Source organism: Triticum dicoccoides, chromosome 1B (genome assembly GCF_002162155.2).
Source record: "Triticum dicoccoides isolate Atlit2015 ecotype Zavitan chromosome 1B, WEW_v2.0, whole genome shotgun sequence".
NCBI lineage: Eukaryota > Viridiplantae > Streptophyta > Magnoliopsida > Poales > Poaceae > Triticum > Triticum dicoccoides.
Window position 1 is genome coordinate 342,534,023 of NC_041381.1, and position 6,062 is coordinate 342,540,084.

Consider the following 6,062-nt stretch of genomic DNA (forward strand, 5'->3'; position numbering starts at 1 on the left):
CGGTTGTGGCTTGAAGGCCGCATGCAAGTTCTGAAATATTTAGAGAGTATGTGTTAGTACGAGATCGCACTATCAACTTATTTCATCTTTCTCGATGATTAGGACAAAATTGTATCCCTTAGGAACCGTACATGCACCTTTGTTTGGATGCCGATCTAATATTGTTACAATACGAAATACTTGAAGGCCACACGCAATTGACTCACCTACATTTTATGCTCCCACCCTTTTGTAGAAAAAGCCTCTGCCTCTGGGGAAGTGCTCACATCAACTCCAATTTGGATGGAGCTTCTCGATGGGTTAGAGCGTTTCCGAACCAAAAAGGGGGAAAACCCATCCTCCAAAGTAGTGAAGTGAGCCAGTACAATAAGACAATAGGTCTCATGGGCCAAGCCTGCTATCAGGCAGTGAGTGGGAATCAATCCTGAAAGAGAGAAGGTCTAGTGCTCTCAGAAAATATTTGATTCGCCGAAAAATTGGCTTTATCAGACCAATCCATGTTCAGAAGCCTTCCATCAAAAGTCAGTGGTCTAGGCCGCTTTCCTTGACTTTGAGTTGGATCTCATTCTTCTTCCCGGCACAAAAAGAGGGTAGACTTCATCCGAGACACATGGGTTCTTTTGCTTCCTTCAAAGAACTCGTCTTTGAGCCTCTAAAAAGAAGGGCATAGTATCCCAGCCACCTAGACCACCTAAAAGGAAGGAATTGGTCTTTAGCTTTGAGTGAAGCTCTTATACGAGTTCCTGGTAAACCACTACTTGCGTAAAGTACTCCGCTCGCTCCCCTGCTTGTTCAAAGTATTCCACTCGCTAGGATCTTAGTAAATAAGCTTACTCCTTACCTTTCCTTCCTAGCTTTGAGAGCAATACTACCTGTAATAACACAATGAACTTATCCTACTTAGGGAACAGGCTGGCATAAAGGGCAAAAGAGAAAGAGTTACACCCGGTCTAAAACCAGGTGGTGTTACTTTCCTGCTTCCACCTGAACCTGCTTGCAGGCCTTATAGAAAAGTCTTGTATAAGATAACTAGCTTGACAACAGGAATTCTCTAACTTACTTGTAGATAACGAACTTGCTGAAGGAGGTTAAGATAGTTTTCCGTTAATGGGGAGAGAGAAAAAGAGTCCTCGCTTTCATAATCGGTAATCAGAGTCCAGGCTTCCTACACCCATATTTTACGACAACCTATGAACCGACTAACTCAACAGCTGGCCTTAGAGAAACTGTCCTAACTTATCCAAGGCAAAAAGGATAGGGGCAAGAAAAGGGTTTGAAAGTTCATTCTCACCCCTACAAACTTTCTTTTCTTCTTGGCGTACAGAATTCTCTGCCTTTAGTCACCCTTAGCGCGAACCATCTTCTTTTCGAAGGACGGAGTCGAGACTCCTATCTATTCGTAACACTTGCACCCTGATGAGTTGACCAATTCCTCTACCCCGCTTCTTCCCCTGATCTTTCTTTCCCTCTTCCCATAAACATTGATTCTCTCTCCTAACCACTCTTAAATATGTGAAATACACGGAATCGATCCAAAACTACAAGCAAGGGAATCAACTCTTATTGCCGTAAAGGAAAAATAACCCCTTTCCTTTATATATATATACAAGGAACAAGTAGCCTTCGCCACCTATTCCTGAATTAAGAGCGGAAGACTTGACACGAGCCAATGAAGTGCTGCTAAGGCGCTCCGGCTTTCCCCTATTGAGTCGCTCTTTCCTGACCTTCTAAGTGAGTTCTAGCTTGAGCTGGCATAGTTTGTTCCGCTTGTAGGCCAAGGTTTAGAATCCATACGGAATGGACGAGGAATTGCGATCCAGCCAAGCCAGTGCCATCATTAGAAAGTCCGGCCATTTTAGTTTCAGCCAGTTCAAGTTAGGGCAAGGAGGAAAGGAAGAGAGTAATGCAAGGATGTAAAGAATGAGGTGCTAGAACAGACTGGACCGCAGGCTTCCAACCTGACACCGCTTTGCTACTTTTCGAAAGAGGAAGAGAAGTTGCTTGTACGAGACTGCGCCTCCCGGCTGGAAACTCCACATCCTGGGGTTGAAGAAGGTCCCAATGGTTCGGTTGTTCGCCGATGAAAGTGGTACGTGAGTTGGGTTTAGAACGTCGTGAGACAGTTCGGACCAATAGTATCAGTGGCTTTATGCGTCCGCAACCTAGTTTTGTATCTGCATAGTGAAGGAAAGAAAGAAGCATGTTAAGGTGACTTGAGGGAAAGACTGATCCTGATAGACAAGAATGGTATGGTTGGATTGCCAGTGAATAAGCAGCAAGGCTAAAGCAGGGATTGGATTTACTTCTTCTATTGTCAGTAGCATCATTTGCCTTCCACCCTCTCAAGATTCGGCCATGTTCGTATCAGTTTATCCTCGAGGACGTGCTATTCTGTTGTTGTATGTTGATGATATCAAACTGACTGGTGATTACTCCGTTACCATATCGCTGATCAAGTGTCGCCTTCATCAATTATTTGCTATGAAGGCGCGTCACATAATGGGGTCATTCGATATAGACGAAGAGTATGGGTTGGTGCAAACTTCTAAATGAAAAAAAACATCTTGCAAGCACTTCATGCCAGTGGTATTGGTGCCCACTCTGGCATTACTGCTACTTATCACCGCATCAAGGCACTAGCCGCTTTTCTTCCTTTTCTCTGCCAGTCTTTCAAGTTCTCACCCTCCCAGAAAAGAAGGGAAAGTCTTCTTACTAGCTAGCTTTTATATCTCGCGAATAGGGAGTGCCAGTAGTCGCGAATATCTCCTTCTTCCCTAATCCAAGATTGGAGAAAGAAGATCTAAGAGGGACCTATGGAGAATGTAGTCAGAAATCCATAATAGAGTCCGACCACAACGACCGAATTAATTATCCTCATCGAGAAACTTAGACTACTAAATAGAAAAGATTTGAAAATCATGGCATGGGTCTCCTTTTTTTCTTTCTTTAGAGTTTTCTATATGCACAATTTCTCGATGTTTCGATGAGAATTTCTTGACTTTCCATATATAGAAAGAGATAGATCAAGAGTGTACCTTATTTGTTTTAAATTCTGCTTCGCTTTCATCAGCCTTATTATGGGTTTGCCTGAGGGCAGCCTTATATTCGATATACTCCCCTCCCTTTAATATTATTCTATTTAATGCAAGAGTAAGGATAGACGTCTTATTCTTCAGTGTTGAGATAGAATGACTGTAGACCCTCTTCTCTCTTTTAGTTAGCCTTACTTATTCCAATTCCTAATCTATACCATAAAGCAAAGCCCTTTTTGCGCAAGGTTCTCTCCTACGTATACAATTCTCACTGATGGGAGTAATATGCCAGTAACTATAGAAGACTTTATTATTATTCTAAATAGGCGGCAATAGGTCCATCGAGATAAAGTATGACTAATAAGTAGTAATATAGCTAGTTGCTATACATAGACTTGAAGTCAGGGCTTACTCATCCTAATCTTCTCTTTACTACTTAGTTAAGTTTAGTTAAGTTATAGGATCAGAACGAGATTTTCTTTGATTGCCGTTATAGGAAGTGAGCAAGCAAGCTAGACACGAAAACTCAGGATAGACGCGCTGCTCTTCTAGCTTTGGTTGGAAATAGAAAAGCAAGTTATAGGGCCCATGCTGCATTCCCTCAAATAGCAGTCTTTTTTCCATGAGACCTACTATACCCCTTTTCTACCTATACCTGGCTAGACTTGTGTACCTCGATTTACGTACATTCACCTAATTTACTAACGTTATTGCCTGCAATCGAGCAAATACCAATAAGACATTGATCTCTAAGGAGCTGTTACGAAGTGTCGCAGTCGCTGCTAACGGTAGGATTTTCTATCACGTTTTTTTTGCGTTTTCACTTAGCTGGAAAAGTCCGCTTTTGAAAATGGATAACTAGCTCCATTCTGCGTCAAGTACTAAGGATGGGCCCAAAGCACACTTTTGAAAGGCATCGGTCACCTTAAAAACCCCAAAAGTAGGAAGTCTAGCGTGCTTCTTTAGTGCTGCTCTTCGATCAGATGCTTTCTCATTGAACGAGGCATATTAAAGTGAAAGAAGTTCCAGGTCGAGTCCCGAGAAGGTGATAGTTGATTTTGATCATGAAGTTGGCACTGGACTTTGGAATTGATTCTGGACCCCCACCTGCTCAGGACGCCCCGCCTGCTCAGGACGATCCCATTACGGATTTTCTAGAGGGGGACACGCTTGACCCAGCGCAAAAACGGGAATTCAGAAATATTCTGAATTTCTTGAAGACCAAAAGCAGAACGAACCTTCAAAATGAGCGAATCGTAATAAAAAGATGTTGGGGGGGCGAGGGTAGTAGTGACGAATCCAGGGCAATCAACCACTATCTAAAAACCTAGGTTGGACAACTGAGTTCACCATTGCAGTTGAGACGTCAGGCAATTGAGCGTTCCCTAGAGTTTGGTTCAAAGGCTAAGGACTCCCCGCCGCCTTCATAAGGGCACTAAGGCGGAGCACGGAAAAGCAAATTGGGCACCCATGTTTTACCAGTCCCGGATCTCAGGGCCGTTTTGCCAACCGCCGACATGAACGAAATCGAATTTCATTGCGGGAAATTAGGATTTCATGAGGGAGGAAAAGGGGGTGGAGAGTCGTACAATGCATTGGTGGGATGAAGGTGCTAGGAGACAATATATTGGAAATTCCCCGATATATTAAGACTTCTTTGAAGAAACCACAGGATAAAGGGATGAGCGCTAGTCATTCATCCCTAGCTGGGTTCTTGGGATATCTTGATTCTCTTTATGATGATGTAAGGGTCGGCAACAATGAATAAGGAATCGATCGGAAGTTCGCGCCAATCGATCTTCTGTAGGAGTAGGAGGTAGCGTGAATCCCCTCTTTCTTCGTTTAGAAGAGTGCTGGACCTCCACAACGTCAAACCATAGAACACAGCTCATTTCGGTCGAACCCTAGGAAAGACGACTTTACCTTTTTCGTAGATAGTCTGAGTTCGAGCTACTGTAGTCTCCCCCGTTGACATTCTTTTTTAGATAGAATCCTCAATGAGTGGAAAGTACTCCCAGACTTGCTCCACAGTACTATACCATACAGAGCCGCGCCCTTGTGATATGATAAGAAGAAAAGGGGCCAGGCCGCCCTCTTTTCTTTTCCGCACCAAGCCTTCTTGTAAAATCGGGTGTATAGCTCAGTTGGTAGAGCATTGGGCTTTTAACCTAATGGTCGCAGGTTCAAGTCCTGCTATACCCAAAACAAAAAAAACCACTCTTGTATTCGTAAGGATGCATAGTAGCCTTCAAAGAGCACTCTTTGGCCTTGAGAAAAGCCCCTTTCTCATCAACATCTCGACTTCGCTCGTTGTTTGAGGTCAGTATAAAGGAGATCAGATCTGTCCCGGGAATCGAAGGATACAGAAATATGGAATCGAGCACAGATTATAGGAAACAAGCAAACAGAACAGGTTGGATCCCATCTTTAACTGCACAGAGCAGCAGCCTACTATTGATTGATGATCTTACCTTCCTTAGAGTCGAGGAACAGCAGATGAGATAGCCGAAAGGGGGGACCCCGGGTAATAGGTTTCCTTTTCCGGTTTAGGCTTGAGAGAAATCAGGAACTGAACTGAGCACTCCACAAGTATGGATTGGATTGGATTGTTTCATTCTGATACCAACTTTCATGCTGGAAGATAAGGTTGCCATACTGGGAAAGGGGGAAAGGAAATAGGATCCCCTCTGCTTCGTTTTCCTAACCCAACCTAAGCATAATGAGCTGGTTATTTGAGTATCGAAGCTGTCGAGTGTTCCATTCTTTCGTATGTAGACCCCAGCGAAGAAGGAGAATCAGAAATGGAACTAGTCGAACACGCATAAGATACCGGTTTTAGGCATAACCCCGGGTTAAATAAAGTAGTAAAGGAGCCCAATCTAGCTAAAGAGGGGCTTCTCCGCCACCATAACCAACTAGCTACGTAGATGAATTATCCTTGCGTTCAGCTATCAAACCCATCCACTAGAGCTTGAACCCATGCTTGCTCAAACCATCTGTTTTCTCTTCTAACGAGGATGGCTTCCCTGT

The 6,062-nt window shown here is 43.6% G+C and overlaps 1 non-coding gene across 1 annotated transcript; it reads left to right on the forward strand.

Annotated features, from left to right (window-relative positions):
• The first annotated feature begins 5,161 nt into the window (after positions 1-5,161).
• TRNAK-UUU lies at positions 5,162-5,234 on the forward strand. Its single transcript has one exon. It is a non-coding gene; the product is annotated as a tRNA-Lys (tRNA).
• The last annotated feature ends 828 nt before the right edge of the window (positions 5,235-6,062 follow it).